The sequence below is a fragment of the Saccopteryx bilineata genome, chromosome 1 (assembly GCF_036850765.1).
Source record: "Saccopteryx bilineata isolate mSacBil1 chromosome 1, mSacBil1_pri_phased_curated, whole genome shotgun sequence".
In the NCBI taxonomy this organism is placed as follows: domain Eukaryota; kingdom Metazoa; phylum Chordata; class Mammalia; order Chiroptera; family Emballonuridae; genus Saccopteryx; species Saccopteryx bilineata.
This window is the reverse complement of record NC_089490.1, coordinates 351,527,709-351,543,264: the sequence shown is the minus strand read 5'-3', so window position 1 is coordinate 351,543,264 and position 15,556 is coordinate 351,527,709. Positions and strand designations below refer to the sequence as shown.

The 15,556-nt window shown below is 37.0% G+C and overlaps 1 protein-coding gene and 1 pseudogene across 2 annotated transcripts in view; both read left to right on the top strand.

The window, feature by feature from the left end:
• LOC136318453 (tripartite motif-containing protein 5-like) overlaps nt 1-15,556 on the top strand; it is a 90,330-nt gene that overhangs the window by 34,996 nt on the left and 39,778 nt on the right. The gene's annotated exons all lie outside the window — the stretch shown is intronic.
• Nucleotides 4,027-14,290, top strand: LOC136323633 (E3 ubiquitin-protein ligase TRIM22-like; annotated as a pseudogene).

Below are 15,556 nucleotides of genomic sequence, written 5' to 3'. Positions count from 1 at the left end.
AACTCAGGTCTCCATGGAGATCTGAGACACCCCACCCCATACTGAAGCTGAGAAAGCAACTTGTCCCCAGAGATATTAACAGGCAGAAGAAGACTTCAGAGTCTCAGGTTACACCCACCCCATTCCTGGATACAGTTTCAAATAAAACCCCTGCTGAGATCAGCAAACAAGACAATCATCAAATAAAAAAAAAAACAAATCAAGACTTCAAAGCAGCCCAAATCTGAATGTGGATTACGAATAATAGCTGATGCCAACCCAAGAAGACCTAGAAATAACACAATTGAAAACTGGAGGCAGACAACTCCAAGCCTAGACTCAATCAGCTCTACAAACAAAACATCAAAACACACAGGTATAATGAGAAGATAGAGAAGTGCAATCTAAATGAAACCACAAGAGAAACATCCCGGAAAAGAACTGAGTGATATGGAAATAACCAAACTTCCAGATGCAAAGTTCAAAATAATGATTATAAAGATGCTTAGGGATCTTGAACAACAATGGATTGTCATTATGAACACCTAAATAAAGAAATAGCAAGTATAAAAAAGGATATTGAAATAGTAAAAAAAATGAGTCGGAGATGACAAATAAAATATCAGAAATGACGACAACAATGGAAGGAATGAAAAACAGGATGGATAGAGCTAAGGATCGAATCAGCGAGTTGCAGGACAACTGGAATGAAGGCATGAATGCAGAGAAGAAAAAAGATGAGACTCAAAAGGTCTGAGGAAACTTAGAGAGCTCTGTGACAACATAAAGAGAAATAACATCCGCATCATAGGGGTTCCTGAAGAAGAGAAAGAACAAGAAATAGAGACTTTGTTCAATCATATCATAGCTGAAAACTTCCCTAAATTAATGAAAGAGAAACTCTCAGAAGTTCAAGAAGCACATAGAACTCTATTAAAGAGAAATCCAAAGAAACCTACACCAAGACACATCATAATTAAAATATCAAAGCTAACTGATAAAGAGAAAATATTAAAAGCTGCTAGAGAAGAAAAGGTTATCACCTACAAAGGAGCTGCCATAAGGATTACATCAGACTTCTCACCAAAAGTACTTGAGGCCAGAAGGGAATGGCAAGAAATATTCAAAGTAATGCAGAACAAGAACCTACAACTAAGACTACTTTATCCAGCAAGGCTATCATTCAAAATTGAAAGAGAAATAAAAACCTTCCCAGACAAAAAAAATCTTAAGGAATTGAAAACAACCAAACCAATGCTGCAAAAATGTTAAGGGGCCTGTTGTAAACAGATCAAAGTGGGAAAGAATATAGCAAAAGAGGAATACAGTTTTAAAGAGTAAAATGGCAATAAAAACTACATATCAATAATAACCTTAAATGTAAATGGATAAAATGATCCAATAAAAAGACATAGGGTAGCTGCATGGATAAGAAAACAGGACCTGTACGTATGCTGTCTACAAGAGGCACACCTTAAAACAAAAGATACACATAAACTGAAGTTAAAAAGATGGAAAAAAACATTTTATGCAAATGGAAATGAAAAAAAGCTGGGGTAGCAATACTTATATCAGACAAAATGAACTTTAAAACAAAGACTATAGTAAGAGATAAAGAAGGCCACTACATAATGATAAAGGGAGCAATCCAACAGAAAGATAAAACGATTATAAATATCTATGCACCTAATATAGGAGCACCTAAATATATAAAGCAGACTTTGATGGATATAAAGGGTAAGATCAAAAGCAATACTATAATAGTATGGAATTTTAATACCCCACTAACATCACTAGATAGATCCTCAAGAAAGAAAATTAACAAAAAAACAGCAGACTTAAAAAAAAAAACAAAAAAACCCAGCAGACTTAAAGGACACACTAGATCAACTGGATTTAATAGATATCTTCAGAACCTTTCACCCTAAAGCAGCAGAATATACATTCTTTTCAAGTGCTTATGGTACATTCTCTAGGATAGACCACATGTTAGGGCACTAAAGTAGTCGCAACAAATTTAAGAAGATTGAAATCATATCAAGCACTTTCTCTGATCACAATGGCATGAAACTAGAAATCAACCAAAATAAAAAAGCTCAAGCATTTTCAAACACATGGAATCTAAATAGCAGGTTGTTAAATAACAAATGGATTAAGAATGAGATCAAAGAAGAATTTAAAAATTCCTAGAAATGAATGATAATGAGCATACAACAACTCAACATTTATGGGACACAGCAAAAGCAGTACTGAGAGGGAAGTACATAGCACTATAGGCACACTTTAAGAAGCTAGAAAAAGGTCAATTAAACAACTTAATCATGCATCTAAAAGAACTAGAAAAAGAACAGCAAGTAAAGCCCAAATGTAGTAGAAGAAAGAAAATAATAAAGATCAGAGCAGAAATAAATGACATAGAGGCTAAAGAAACAATACAGAGGATTAATGAAACTAGGAGCTGGTTATTTGAAAATGTAAACAAGATCGATGAACCTTTAACTAGATTCACCAAGAAAAAAAGAGAGGACTCAAATAAAATCAGAAATGAGAGTGGAGAAATGACAACTTATAACAGAAATACAAAAATATTGTAAGCAAATACTATGAAAAACTGTATGCCAAAAAACTAGACAACCTAGATGAAATGGACAAATTCTTTGAAACTACAATCTTCCAAAAATCAATCTGGAAAAATCAGAAAACCTAAACAGACCAATTACACCAAATGAGTTCAAAACAGTTAACAAAAAACTCCCAAGAAAGAAAAGTCCTGGGCTAGATGACTTCACAAGTGAATTTTACCAAATTTTCAAAAAAGAAACAACTCCTATCCTTCTCAAGCTATTTCAAAAAATTCAAGAGGAAGGAAGAATTAAGTGAGCATAATTCTGATTTGAAAACCAGGCAAAGACAACACACACAAAAAATTATAGGCCAATATAACTGATGAATATAGATGCTAAATTCTTCAACAAAATATTAGCAAACCAGATCCAACAATACATGGAAAAAATCATACACCATGATCAAGTGGGATTTATTTTGGGGAGGCAAGGCTGGTACTATATTTGCAAATCAATCAATGTGATTCATCACATAAACAAAAAGAAAGAGAAAAACCACATGATAAGTTTAATAGATGCAGAAAAATCATTTGATAAAATCCTGCATCCATTCATGATCAAAACTCTCAACAAACTGAGAATACAGGGAACATACCTCAAAATGATAAAAGCCAATTATGGCATACAATGAAGTAAAGACAGCCTCTTCAATAAATGGTCTTGGGACCATTGGACAGTTACCAGCAAAAAAATGAAATTAGACCACCAACTTATAGCATTCACAGAAGTGAACTCAAAATGAATAAAGACTTAAATGTAAGTCATGAAACCATAAGCATCTTAGAAGAAAACATAGGCAGTAAGCTCTGCGAAATCTCTCGGAGCAATATATTTGCTGATTTATCTCCACGGGCAAGTGAAATAAAGGACAGGAAAAACAAATGGGACTATATCAAACTAAAAAGCTTTTGCACAGCCAAAGACAATAAGAACAGAATAAAAAGACAAACTACACAATGGGAGAACATATTTGACAGTACGTCTGATAAGGGGTTAATAACCAAAATTTATAAAGAACTTGTAAATCTCAACACCAGAAACACAAACAAACCAAACAAAAAATGGGCAAAGAAAATGAATAGACACTTCTCCAAAGAGGACATACAGATAGCCAATAGGCATATGAAAAAATGCTCAACATCACTAATCATTAGAGAAATGCAAATTAAAACCACAATGAGATATCACCTCACACCAGTCAGAATGGTGCTCCTCAACAAAACAATACAGAATAAGTGCTGGCGAGGATGTGGAGAAAAGGGACCCTCCCGCACTGCTGTTGTGAATGCAGACTGGTGCAGCCTCTGTGGAAAACAGTATGTAGATTTCTCAAAAAATTGAAAATTGAACTGCCTTTTTACCCAGCTATCCCACTTTTAGGAATATACCCCAAGAACACCATAGAACTATTCCAGAAGGAGAAATGCACCCCCAAGTTTATGGCAGCATTGTTCACAATAGCGAAGATCTAAAAACAGCCCAAGTGTCTGTCAGAGGATTAGTGGATTACAAAGCTTTGGTACATATATATATACTATGGAATACTACTCAGCCATAAGAAATGATGACATCAGATCATTTACAATAACATGGATGGACCTTGATAACATTATAAGTAGTGAATTAAGTAAATCAGAAAAAAGTAAGAAGTATATGAACCCAGACATAGATGGGACATAAAAATGAGACTCAGCGACATGGACAAGAATGTGATGGTAACAGGGGGTGGAGTGGGGGGGGGAGAGGGCAAAGAAGGAGAGAGAGGGGGTGGGGGGAGGGGAGGGGCACAAAGAAAACCAGATAGAAGGTGATGGAAGACAATTTGACTTTGGCTGAGTGGTATGCAACATAATCAAATGTCAAAATAATCTGGAGATGTTTTCTCTCAACATATGTACCCTGATTTATCAATGTCACTGCATTAAAATTAATAAAAATACAATAAAAAAAAGAATAGCCAAATTTATCAGTTTGGATGATCTTTGATGAAACAAAAATCCGTGGTTGACTTTTCTTTGGGTGTGTGTTGTGTGTGTGTGTGTGGGGGGAGGAAATTGGTCTTAATTTTTAATTTGATCACTGCATTGCATTTACCAGATTGCTATGATGACTGAAGGTACGACTTATTAGCAATACTCTTAAAATATTGACAATGAATTCTAGGTCTCATGTCTTTTCAGTTACTGGAATGCCAGTTCCCCAATTAATTATTAATTATATGATTTTAAGAAAAAAAAACCACCTTAATTTTTATGTACAATATTTTTTAGGTCCTTGACATCACTGTCAAAACTACTCACTCCTTGCTTTTGATAAACACAGACAAACATACACTCACACCACACATGCTCTAAGCTAAGAAGACATACTTATGTTTTTTATTGTTTACTTCTTATTGACCTTACTCTTTCCAGTGAGAAGATAGATTATGCCATCCTCAACAGTTGGATAAGTCTGTACTCTCATCACCCCCTCTCTCCACCCCCTCCATGGAAAGAAGGGAAGTTGATTTTTCAGGAAACATTCACACAAACCTTGGTGGGATCTTCTGTCCAGACTCTGAAATACAGACAGATCTTTGCACGTGAGTAATTAGAATGATTCACTAGACAGATTTAATTGTTTTAAAGATCGATGTATTTTATGCCCTGTTTTTAAGTGTTTGTCCCATTTTTTTTATTCTCATAGTTGAGAAAGGAGAATAGGTGATTTATTGTCTGGTGGTTAATGCAAAAGTAAATAGTAGAGTGGTTGTTGGCATAGTCTGTTTTTGATCAATTTATCTTCTTGACAATAAGAGTAGAGTGGAGGGCTTAATGTGCGAAGTGTTTTTATGTGGAGTACACAGGAACAGGCTAGGGCAGGGGTCCCCAAACTACGGCCTGCGGGCCACATGTGGCCCCCTGAAGCCATCTATCCGTCCCCCACCGCGCTTCCGGAAGGGGCACCTCTTTCATTGGTGCTCCTGGAGTACTGCACCCCAAAGCGCAGTGTCGCTCACATACAGTACTACTTCGGTGATACAGGATGCACATGTCACGGCTCCAGAAGCGCATCATATCACTTGTTACGGCTAGCAGTGATAAATATGGAACCAGACATTGACCATCTCATTAGCCAAAAGCAGGCCCATAGTTCCCATTGAAATACTGGTCAGTTTGTTGATTTAAATTTACTTGTTCTTTATTTTAAATATTGTACTTGCTCCCGCTTTGTTTTTTTACTTTAAAATAAGATATGTGCAGTGTGCACAGGGATTTGTTCATAGTTTTTTTTTTTTATAGTCCGGCCCTCCAACGGTCTGAGGGACAGTGAACTGGCACCCTGTGTAAAAAGTTTGGGGAACGCTGGGCTAGGGTGTGTGCCTTACACAAATCTCATATTCAAGATCTACTCTTACCTTCACTTTGAATCACTGAAACAAGCCCACATCCAGAGCCACAGAGAGCAAAATGTTTCCTTCAAACTTTGTATGAGATATTTGTATAAGATCCAGGGTTCCAGAATGTGAACAAAGAGATCTTTTTGGCAATAAGAAATGTAAAAGCTGGCTCTTTATCAGGTCCTGCACTTTAACCTACAAGAAATCCCTTTCTATCAAAATTCAAACCACTACATAGCATATACATTGCTGAGTAGGCTGAGGTAAGGCAGCTATAGCTTTAAAGTCTTGGACCAGTCCAGTATTTAAAAATAGTAGCTACAAAGAAAACCTAATGTCTTTGAGCTTGTCTGTGAAGAAAGTATGAAAAAAAGTGGCCCTGGCCGGTTGGCTCAGTGGTAGAGTGTTGGCCTGGCGTGCAGGAGTTTCAGGTTCGATTCCCAGCCAGGGCACAAAGGAGAAGCGCCCATCTGCTTCTCCACCCCTCCCCCTCTCCTCCCTCTCTGTCTCTCTCTTCCCCTCCCACAGCCGAGGCTCCATTGGAGCAAAGATGGCCCAGGCGCTGGGGATGGCTCTGTGGTCTCTGCCTCAGGCGCTAGAATGGCTCTGGATGCAACAGAGCGACGCCCCAGAGGGGCAGAACATCGCCCCCTGGTGGGCATGCCGGTGGATCCCGGTCGAGTGCATGTGGGAATCTGTCTGAATGCCTTAACCTGAAAAACATTGTAGAAAGTCAGAGGCTCAAGAGAAGTTTAGATATCAGGATGAAGGGTACTAGTGTACTGAGGACATCTTTTGAAATATCAGATTTTAGGTGGAGGGACACCAGTGAGGAAATAAGAGCTTTTCAGAGTAAAAGGAAGCATTAGCCAACTTGAAACCTGAATGAATCATGATCCTACTCTCATCACCTAAAGTGCATCCCCGGAGCTAACCACCTTGCTGTGGTCCACATTTCAGCATATTATGTTGTAAAACACGGGGCATAACACATGCTCCTTAGGGCTCTGTGTTCTTTTTAGCCTCTAGATCTATCTACTGTTGAACAGGAATTTAATGAAAGAGCAATTAGTGCACTTTGATTTTTAATTGTTTCCAGACTGAAAAAACACAGGGCACAGAAAGCAATGTGGGTAGTATGGTGGTGTAGATAAAGAAGAGGCATTGAGATAAGTATATGAGTACATCTCAGGAACAAAGGAGATTAGGAAGAGAATTGTTGGTTAAAATTTGTCAGCAGAGTTTATATAAACACTAATAATACCAGAATGTGAATATAACCACATGATTATCATCAGCATGTTCAATGCAATTAAAATTATATCCATAGAGATATAACTTTATGTCTTTCCATTAAAAATTACTCATCATAACAATATGTTGTAATTAATCAGAGACAGTAAGACACAACATAGGGAAGGTACCTTCTTGCCTCATCAATCTTATTGATGTTGGGTGCAATGCTGGGTGAAGGAAGTTACTCAATGAGAGTATTGTATTATGATTAAGATGATTAAGGAAAAAACGACAGATTTCAGAATGTAATTTGTGAAAAATTTACATGACTATTATAGAAATAGAAAAACATCATGAGTTTAATGGTTGTTAGAAATTACTTCATTTATACCTTTAACACTAAAACTTTCAAGTTAGCTTAGCCAGTTATGCCTGTATGAATTCCAGTTCCTGCCTCATACACATATGTGAATCAGGAAGAGTTTATAAGACCAGATTAGCTTACTTTTCTGTAAGTTACAAACAAAATACCAAAATATTGGTTCTATAATCTGAATATATTGCTATTCAGTGGCAGTTCATGTCTCATATGAGTTATCATGTGAAAAACGCCAAGCTGTGTAGTCTTGTCAGTCAGGGACCCCTGTCTGGAGCTTCCGCCATCTTGTAGCTGCACCTTCTGTAAAACAGGGCGTAAACGCAATAATAGGAAATAGAAGTGCTTTAATTATATTTTTTAAAAATGAAACTTATAAAAAAAATGAAACTTATTTTATTGTTAATCTATTTATATTATAGTACTCTGTTATGCATCACTTTCCCCTTTGTTTCCACTTCCTCTTAAATTTTTTTCAGTTTTGCTTTTGATTGGTGATACTTAGAGTATCAAATGAGAAAGGTAGACAGTTATGGAGGTTGAGTGTTACTCACAAAAAGACTATCACTGAAGAGCACTATTCATTATTCTCTTCCTGCCTCCTACTTGCTGGTAACATGTCACTGACAGCCTCTACCATTATGTTTGGAAGGATTCATCATCTGGCCTCCTTAAGTTAGGAATAAAAATTAGTAATTAACTGGTAGATCCTCATGATTCAATGGTGGTTTGGAAAAATTTTCTCAATAGGCTCACAATGAAAAACCATTTTTAAAATTTATTTTGTCTTTTATTTATTGAGAAAGAGAGACACAGAGAGAGAGAGGATTAAAGGAACAGTAACACTGAGCTGCTGCTGTATGTGCTGTGATCAGGAAATTAAATCGGACACCTCTGTCCTGGAACACGTTCAAACCAACTGGCCAGGTTTTCAATTTTTTATTTTTAGAGAGACAGAGAGAGGAAGGGAGGGAGAAAGGAGATTAAAGGGAAGCACTCATTTGTTGTTCCATTCAGTCATGCATTCGTTTGTTGCTTCCCATGCGTGCACAACCAGGGACTGTACCTGCAACGTCATTGATTCAGGATGACACTCCTAACCAACTGAGATAACTAACCAGGGAGTGGAGAACCATTTCTAAATTTTCATTTTAATTTTCACAGTGACAGCTGCTACCCACTCACCATGTCAGTGCAAATGAACAGAGCCCTATTACTGATTATCATCCCCATCACACTCTGCATTACAAAGGGCAGGAACCCAGTCTTTCTGAATCATGATTTTATCCCTAGTGAGTATTTTAGGGCCTGAATACAAATAAGCTTAACTAATAGTTATAGGCTTAAATTGAAATTCTGAGAATTCAGGCCAGCAGTAGAATGTATCATTGGAATTTACATTCTTATTCAAATATCTTGCTAAAATAATCTGCAAAAAAGATAAAACCATAGCAGTTGAGTGCTGAGCTGGTGTAGGTCCTAGAACATACTAAAGCATTAACTTTGCCAAAAGTACTACATGGTGTCTTCACATTTTTATTGTTAAACTTCTGTTCTGCTTCCTTTGATTCATTTCTACACCTATGATCTATTTTTGTATTTTTCTGAAGTGAGAAGTGGGGAGGCAGAAAGACAGACTCCTGCATACACCCTCAACTTCTAATTCTGAAGTTTTGACGTTCTAGTTTGCCAAAATTGAGCTGGAATACTTTTTTCCTTTTGTAGCCAGAAAAACCCTTCTACCTTCTCTTCAGAAGCCTGTGAGACAAAGCCCAGTTTTTCTTCTTCGTAAGCCAAACTCCTGCTGAGGGCCAGCAGAAATGAGATCTTTATCTAGATTCACGTGGACAGAATGAAATCTTAGGGGCTCTGGCAGGGATAAGACCTTCCGGAAGGTGTTTCTTTTTCTCTTTTGTTAAATTGTTTACATTTTTTACAAGAGTTTATTCTTAAATGTACAACAAGCTTCAAGACAACAGTTCATTATGACAAGAAATCAAGATGATAAAACAGAAATTGAGTTAAAGACCACTAATTGCCCCAGTTTCAAGGAGAAGCTTACTTTTTGGAGATTTATTAATCTCAAGTGTGTCCTTGGGACCTTTCTGGAAGGCTTCAATTTTAATTTCTCGAGTTTCTTCTGCTTCTCTTTCTGCTTCTGTTCAAATGCCTTTTCTTCCTCATCCACTTACTTGATTTACTTCTGTTTCCCATGGAGTTGGTGTTCTTTTACAGAGTGGCAGGGAAGGCATTCCACATGACTCATGTATACGGGGAGTGAGGCTTTCGTGGTAAGATTTATTTGGGGTTAAAATGAAAGACTGCCCCAGGCTCCTAGTGTCTCACCTCTGTTCAACAACAATAGAAAATGTCTAATATATTCTCTATCAGGTCCAATAAAAGATTAGTGTCCAGATATTTTGTGTCATGGTTCAATCCAGTTTGTCCCTATCCTCATCTGGCCAGGGAAAAGTGGATGGTTAAAAAAGAAGTTTAGAATATGCTATAGACTGTTTTAATAAAACATTAGAATTGAGGACAAGATATACTTTTTATATAGTGAGGAAATGAATATTAATCTGCACTGTCAGATGTAAATGAGAAAGTGTCAGTTACATTTTAGACTTTCTCTGCTGCTCGTTCTAGTGACGTATTTTATATTTACAAATAGATGAGATTTTGGGGGGTCGTGTGTAGGAGGCATATAGAATGAGTAGAGGGAGGCCAGAAAACATTTGCTTGAAGTGTTAGTTTGCTTGTTCTTATAGAAAAAAATAAAATACACATCCTGAGGTTTGTAATGCTGAATTTTTTATTTTTGATTCCCCAGAACCTAGAATGGTATATGATAAATAGAAAATTTTACCCCTCTTTTTAAGGTCTCTAGAATAAATAAAGGTATAATGTACAAAGTGGGCCCTTTCAAGAATGTATATTAAAGTAATGGTAGACCTCTCTTTAAAATATATTTCACCTCTAGATCCTTGAAGCATCTTTCTAAATATCTTTGCAGGAGTCCTCTGAAATGAATAGTCTGGGTATTTTTTTTTAATTTTTAAAATTTATTTATTTTAGTGAGCGAGAGAGAGGACAGACAGAAAAGGAAAAGGATAAGAAGCATCAACTCGAAGTTGCAGCATTTTAGTTGTCCATTGATTGCTTTGAGCCTTGACTGGGAGACTCTAGCTGAGCAAGTGACCCCCTTGCTCAAGTTAGTAACATTGGACTCAAACCAGCAACCTTGATGTTATGTTTATGATCGCATGCTCCACTTGCTGAGCTTGCACTCAAGCCAGTGATCTCGAAGTTTTGAACCTGGGCCATCAATATCCCAGGCCATGTTATATCTACTGCGCTAACCCCTAGTTCGGTGGTTTGGGTCTTATCTCTACAGCAGGGTCCCCAAACTTTTTACACAGAGGGCCAGTTCACTGTCCCTCAGACCGTTGGAGGGCCGGACTATAAAAAAAAACTATGAACAAATCCCTATGCACACTGCACATATCTTATTTTAAAGTAAAAAAACAAAACAGGAATAAATACAATATTTAAAATAAAGAACAAGTAAATTTAAATCAACAAACTGACTAGTATTTCAATGGGAACTATGCTCCTCTCACTGACCACCAATGAAAGAGGTGCCCCTTCCGGAAGTGCGGCAGGGGCCGGATAAATGGCCTCAGGGGGCCGCATGCGGCCCGCGGGCCGTAGTTTGGGGACCCCTGCTCTACAGTGTATTCACATTTACTTATTCTGACCATCTATTTATTCCCATCTTATCAAAGGGTATGAAGAAAAAAGTGATTAAAACATTGTAAGGTAAGAGAGCTGAGAGCTTGGCACTTCTTCGAAGGTTGCCAGACACAATAAGAAATGTGTGGTTAAATTTGAATTTTAGACAAACAACATATCATTTTTTAGCAGTAGACAACCTTAAATATGGCAAAGGTCATGCTTCTACTAAGGCATATTTGCTATTTGTACAAAATTAAATTTTAATTAGCCAATTTAATTTTCTATATCTGGCAACCATACATTTGACCTATGTTGTCTCTCTTCTACCCAAGATGTGATTAACGCCATAAGAATGTAGGTTTGCGAGACCAGGCATACTACTTTATTGTATGATGACAGAATTATACCCACAAGAGTAATCTTGAATCAATCAATATTAAAAAAAAAGGACTTAGAAATTTAGAGTATTACATTGTTTCAAATTAATGATGACAGGCAGACATGGTAGGAAATATAGTTGGTTGGAAGTCACAGAGTTTGGGTCAATAGAGGCACTAGAAAGAAGAGTTTTCAGTATCAAAACTACATGACATCAGTCATTGTGGAAAACCCTTAGTTTCTGCCTCAGCTCTGGTTTGTATACTTCATAGGTGCCTGCCGTATCACAGGTGAGATCTTGTCTTCTTTACCAGCCAGTATCCCAGATTTTCTACAAGGACAGATCTGCAAGGTCTTTCTAAGTGATATTCATTGGATTGCAATAAGTAAATAAATAAATAAGTAGACTCAACTCTCAGAAATATTGGCTTTAAACTTGATGTCAATAAACAATTTGTTTTTGTAAACACACTATCGCATATAAAAAATTTGATGTCTTGGTCTTAGGTTGCTTACCCACTTGGCAGCATCTAGTACCTGAAATTCAGACAAGTGTTAATCTGGATGTCATAACATTTCTTTTCCCAAATTTATGTAATTTTTCTCCAGAGAATGTTACCTCATATGTTATTCTCGGCATTCATACTGGGATAACAGGCTTAGAAGACCCTTTGGACTTTTAATACAGGATTCTCACACTTGATGACCTAAAACTCTCAGTAACCAGGTTCTAGAGTGTCTCCAATGACCATTTATCTTTGAACCTACAACTCTTCCTCTTCTTGGAGGAACCTCTGATGGCAGTTAGTACTCCTTGTATGAAATCTTTTTTATGGATGCTCAAACAACTTTAAAAAACCATTATTTTATTAACTATTATATTATTTTTAAAAGGTTGACAGTATGGTGTTATTTCTCTTTTTTTTCACTTTTAAAGAGGAACATGAGCTTCATGAGAAGTGCTTCCCAAGGTCATACAGAGGGTAAATGGAAAGCTAGGCATGGATACATTTTTTTCTAGTTGCTGTGTCAGTGCTTCCATCTCTCATTCCATCAGGCTCTTCAGCGAAGAGGGTTGAGTGAGGAGGCATCATCAATGGAAGGAAAGGTCAGGGACATAGTAGTCTTAGAGGGAAAGAAAGTTAGGAGCATGGGTGAGAAAAATCTGGACCTTGAAGAAGCCAAAAATTGTTTCCAAGAAACTGAAAAGTATATTTGAGTTCAGCTCTAAGTGGGATACTGGAAGGGTTGGAAGGTGAAAAAAGTCAGGGGAAGGTGTGCGTGTTTGTGTTGGTGTTGGTGTGGGATTCCTGTAATTTCAGAACAAAACAGGGAGTGGGTGTTATTTCTATGAGACAGTCCTGACAAGAAGAGATAGACACCTTGTACTGAAGATATGAACATATCTAAGGTGGAATGGTCAAGTGTCTCCTCATTCACCTATTGATAGTGTCACAGGACACCCCTCTATTGTCCTAACTCACAGGAAAAGACAAGTATCAGTGTTTTCTCCGTTACTAACAGAATCACTGAAAAATTTCTCATTTCAGAGTGGACAGAAGTCCAAAGCGCCTGTGGTAAGAAGGCACAGATTCTTCAAATCACCATGTTCTTACCTCTTTTCAGAAGGTATAGTTTATATTTGGACCCATGATCTTAGCTTCATGTGTTTCTTCTAAAAATACATACATGCAACAGTTCCATTTACTTTATTGTGGTAATATTGATTAATAAAATTATATTGTTTTTAGATGTACTATTCTATAGTACATTATCTGTATACAGTATTTTGTGTTCACCATCCCAAGTCAAGTTTTCTTTTATTATGATTTATCCTCACTTACTTTCCCCTACTCTCTTTACCCTAAGTTCTTGAATGGTCTACTCATCACTGACCCAGTAACTCATGTTCCTTCACTTTAATTCTCAATATGTCTCCTCACAGTGTCACAAGACACACATGATTATGTAATGCATGTGATTGTAAATTTTCAGACTTGATATTGAATTCATTCAATGTTTTTTTGAATATTGTTGCTTCTGCAAAACAGACACAAGTGATATTTGGGCACCATTTTATATTTTTAAATGTATATTCATGTAATTTTTCTTCATTTGATATCTTGTGCTGCCAAAGTTTCTCCTCAAGGCAATATTACTTGCAAGCTGATTTGTGAAAGTTTGCCTGGATCCTGAGGGTATATGATAAACAAGTGACCTCAATAAAAAATAAAACTCTGGATTTGTTTTTAACCCAAATGCAAATTATTCAAATGTTTGCTTCATATTTGGACCTAAAAATGGCTACTGTCTTGTAGAGTTACAGAATAAATCTGAGTACAGTGCCTTTGGGGACTCTTCCACCTCTGATCCAAAATCTTGAGTCTTTGCATGGCTGTTCTTCCACACTGTGTTAGAATATTCTTAGACTATGAAGCAGGCACTGTTTCATTTTTAATATCACAAACGATGGGTTACTCATCTGCAAATTCCCTAAATACCTCTTTTTAGACTGCTTATCTATACTTCAACCCTTGGACCTGTCCAGGTTCTAGGACTCTGTGCCCACCGAGTTCCTGAACTTTCTCCTGCCCTCACCCCCTTCTGTGTAGTGCAGGGCCCCTTGTCCTGGGGCTGATCTCCTGCACCCGAGCTTACTGCTCCATTCCGACCTGCTGTCTCCTTCTTTAGTGCTTTTACTCATTCTTGGGATTTGCACTGTTTTTGATTTGATTTAGAAGAAATACTTTGTTACCTATTAACATTTACTTGTAACCTCAGGAAAAGGCATCTAATCCCTCCCAAAGACAGAGCAGTGTCAGTGTAATATTTCTGCCGCCCCATTTCTCTATATTTTCCTTTATCATTTATCTGAATTATGGTATTGCCTCGTTCTCAGTTCCATCTAGGCATTGAACATGCCACAACCACTGTTAAAGGCACATCCAGTTTTTAGATCACAAATTTTTCCTAAAAGTGTGCATCTTATATATGGAAAATTTGGGAGTGGTTAAACCTGCCTGCCACCAATGATGATCCTAGGCCAATCCATAGTCACCCACCCTCCACCACCAAACAAAGCACGTTTGAGTGTATATCTATTTGTTGCCCAACATATAGCAGGTTCATCAGAGATTGAGGGAAAAAAAAACAAAGTTAATACTGTAGATGTATTCAGAATATAAATTTCATGTTCAGAATACTTGAGTTCAAATCCTGTCTCTTTTATTAGATATGTAACGATGAACACATTTTTGTTTCTTTTCATAAAACACAACTGCAACCTAATTCTTACGATCATGGTGTACAACTGTCACTTAATGTAAAGCACCTATTTAAACATCCTGTCCAATATAATAAGTGTATACTCTCATGATCTCTGAGAAGTATAAACTATGTCAGTGTCCTGTGCAACAGGTTGTTTGCTCTCAAAAAAATAGGAAATGATTCTACTGATGTCTTAACTGTCAAGTTATCATTCTATGCTGTCAAGACCATTCCATTCCAGCCTGTGTTATAGAACTTTTTACACCCAGGTTGGGACTGAATGTTTTAAAGCTCTTTATTAGGGATCTGTCATAATCACATAAATGTATGATTCCCAAATCTGTCCTGCAAGGATTCATATTTTGGGACTGCTTTTTCATTATGGACAGTCCTTTGTGCTCAGGCCTTTTTTTTTGTGGTGAAACATCTGAGTATAACACCCTATATACCATACATTTCACTTTTCTTTTATTTACTTTTAAAATGAATTTCAAATTTGACAAGAAATAGACTTACTCAGGATAGTAAAGGGACAAACTTTTCTTTTTTCTTTTTTTTTACAGGGACAGAGAGAGAGAG